We start from the raw sequence: 3779 nt of genomic DNA, 5'->3' as shown, positions 1-3779 counted from the left end.
ATTTATTAGGGTCTCTTATTCCTTGTTCTCCCTCTCTGTTCTTGATCCAGCTGGGTTCTCCCACTCCCCTAAGCTCTCTTTCCCTTTACCCTTGACCTTCATTACCCCCACTCACGTCCAGGTTGTCCATGTAGATCTCATCAATTTCTCTGTCATTGGGCAATCCCTGTGTCTTTCTTGGGGTACTATTTTCTAGGTAGCCTGCCTGGAGCTGTGAGTAGCAGTCTAGTCATCTTTATTTTACATCCTCCTATGAGTGAGTACATACCATGTTTGTCTTTCTGAGTCTGGGTTACCTCACTCAGGATGATTTTTTTTGTAGATCAATCCATTTGCCTGCAAACCTCATGATGTCATTGTTTTTCTCTGCTGAGTAGTACTCCGTTGTGTATATGTACCACATTTTATTTATCCATTCTTCAGTTGAAGGGCATCTAGGTTGTTTCCAGGTTATGGCTATTACAAACAATGCTGCTATGAGCATAGCTGAGCAAGTGCCCTTGTGGATTGAGTATTCCTTGGGTATATGCCCAAGAGTGGTATAGCTGGATCTTGGGGGAGATTGATTCCCAATTTTCTAGGAAAGTGCCATATTGATTTCCAAAGTGGTTGTACAAGCTGCATTCCCACCAGCAGTGGAGGAGAGTTCCCCAAGCTCCACATTCTCTCCAGCCTAAGCTTTCTTCAGTGTTTTTGATCTTAGCCATTCTGACAGGTATAAGGTGGTATCTCAGAGTCGTTTTGATTTGTATTTCCCTGATGATTAGGGATGTTGAGCAATTCCTTAAATGTCTTTCAGCCATTTGAATTTCCTCTGTTGAGAATTCTCTGTTTAGTTCTATTCCCCATTTCTTAATTGGACTGTTGGGCATTTTGATGTCCAATTTTTTGAGTTCCTTATATATTCTGGATATCAGTCCTCTGTCAGATGTGGGGTTGGTGAAGACCTTTTCCCATTCTGTAGGCTGTTGCTTTGCCTTGTTGACCATATCCTTTGCTCTACAAAAGCTTCTCAGTTTCAAGAGGTTTCATTGATTGATTGTTTCTCTCAGTGTCTGTGCTACTGGTGTTATATTTAGGAAGTGATCTCCTATGCCAATAAGTTCAAGACTACTTCCTAGTTTCTCTTCTAGCAGGTTTAGAGTAGCTGGATTTATGTTGAGGTCTTTGATCCACTTGGACTTAAGTTTTGTGCATGGTGACAGATATGGATCTATTTGCAGCCTTCTATACGTTGATATCCAGTTATGGCAGCACCATTTGTTGAAGATACTTTCTTTGTTCCATTGTACAGTTTTGGCTTCTTTGTCAAAAATTATATGTTCATAGGTGTGTGGATTAATATCAGGGTCTTCGGTCCACTGTTGTGGTAACACCCGCATTACCGATACCCTCTCACCATGTCTGAGCAAGGGGCTGTGGATTAAAAAATAAAAACAAGAGACAGTGAGTCATTAGCCACAGTTGAAATGCCAAATGCCCTTTATTGAAAGAGGGAGGAAACCTTAAATACAGGCTTACAGCACAATGGAGGATCCCTGGAGGGCAGAAGTTCTCTAGGGAATGTTCTACATTCTTGCATCTAAGATGTTTACACCAAATGCAGGATACAGGAACAAAGAACCTCATATGATCTCTCTGGTGATAGTTAGGTGAGAAGGAAACTAGCAGGGAATCTGAATAGGGAGGACATCTGGTCAAGGTCTGCAAGCAAGGCAGCAGCCACTCACAGTGGGGGTCCAGGGCCCACAGTTCACATGTTGGTTTTTATGCCAGTATCGAGCTGTTTTTATTACTGTAGCTCTATAGTAGTGCTTGAGGTCAGGGATCATGATGCCTCCAGAGGTTGTTTTATTGTACAGGAATTGTACAGGATTCTTTTGGCTATCCTGGGTTTTTTGCTTTTCTATATGAAGTTGAATATTATTCTTTCTAGGTCTGTGAAGAATTGTGTTGGTATTTTGATGGGGATTGCATTGAAGCTGTAGATTGCTTTTGGTAAGATTGACATTTTTACTATGTTAATCCAGCCTATCCATGAGCATGGGAGATCTTTCCATTTTCTGACATCTTCAATTTCTTTTTTCAGGAACTTAAAGTTCTTGTTATATAGGTCCTTCACTTGCTTGGTTAGTGTTACCCCAAAGTATTTTATATCATTTGTGGCTATTGTAAAGGGTGATTTATCTCTGATTTCCTTCTCAGCCTGTTTGTCAATTGTATACAGGAGGGCTACTGATTTTTTTGAGTTCATCTGGTATCCTGCTATGTTGCTGAAGTTGTTTATATGCTATATCAGTTCCTTGGTTGAATTTTTGGGGTCACTCATATATATTATCATGTCATCTGCAAATAGGGAAAGCTTGACTTGTTTTCCAATTTGTATCCTCTTATTCTCCTTACGTTGTCTTATGTTCTGGCTAGAACTTTAAGTACTATATTGAATAAGTATGGGGAGAGTGGACAGCCTTGCCTCGTTCCTGATTTTAGTGGAATTGCTTTGAGTTTCTCTCCATTTAATATGATGTTGGCTGTTGGCTTGCTGTAAATTGCCTTTATTATGTTTTGGTATGTTCCCTGCATTCCTGATTGCTCTAAGACCTTTATCATGAAGGGGTGTTGGATTTTGTCAAATGCCTTTTCTGCATCCAGTAAGATGATCATGTGTTTTATTTTTCTTTGAGTTTGTTTATATGGTGTATTACATTGACAGACTTTTGTATGTTGCACCACCCTTGAATCCGTGGGATGAAGTCTACTTGATCATGGTGGATAATTGTGTTGATGTGTTCTTGGAGTCTGTTTGCCAGTATTTTATTGAGTATTTTTGCATCAATCTTCATGAGGGACATCAGTCTGTAGTTCTCTTTCTTTGTTGTATCCTTGTTTGGTTTAGGAATCAGGGTAATTGTAGCCTCATAGAAGGAGTTTGGTAATGTTCCTTCTGTTTCTATTGTGTGGAACAATTTAGAGAGTGTTGGTATTAATTCTTCTTTGAAGATCTGGTAGAATTCTGCGCTGAAACCATCTGGTCCAGGTCTTTTTTTTTTGGTTGGGAGACTTTTAATGACTAATTCTATTTCCTTAGGAGTTATTGGACTATTTAAATAGTTTATCTGGTCTTGATTTAACTTAGGTATGTGGTACCTATCAGAAAATTATCCATTTCTTTTAGATTTTCCAGTTTTGTGGAGTAGAGGTTTTTGAAGTATGACCTGATGATTCTCTAGATTTCCTCATTGTCTGTTTTTATGTCTCCCTTTTCATTTCTGATTTTGTTCATTTGGATGCTGTCTCTCTCTGACTTTTGGTTAGTTTGGATAAGGGCTTGTCTATCTTGTTAATTTTCTCAAAGAACTAACTCTTTGTTTCATTAATTTTTTGTATTATTCTCTTAGTTTCTAATTTATTAATTTCAGCTCTCAATTTGATAATTTCCTGGCATTTATTCTTCATGGGAGACTTTGCTTCTTTTTGTTCTAGAGCTTTCAGGTGTGCTGTTTAGTCACTAGTGTGAGATTTCTGCAACTTCTTTATGTGGGTATTTAGTGCTATGAATTTCCCTCTTAGCACTGCTTTCATAGTGTCCCATAAGTTTGGGTATGTGTGTCTTCATTTTCGTTGACCTCTAGGAAGTCTTTAATTTCTTTCTTTATTTTTTTCTTAACCCATTGGTGATTCAGTTGAGCATTATTCAGTTTCCATGAGATTGTAGGTTTTCTGTAGTTTTTGTTGTTGTTGAAATCTAACTTTAAACCATGGTGGTCTGATAGAACACA

Source organism: Peromyscus leucopus, chromosome 2, assembly GCF_004664715.2.
Source record: "Peromyscus leucopus breed LL Stock chromosome 2, UCI_PerLeu_2.1, whole genome shotgun sequence".
Classification (NCBI taxonomy): domain Eukaryota; kingdom Metazoa; phylum Chordata; class Mammalia; order Rodentia; family Cricetidae; genus Peromyscus; species Peromyscus leucopus.
The sequence above is the reverse complement of the archived record's forward strand: the minus strand, read 5'-3'. Positions refer to the sequence as shown.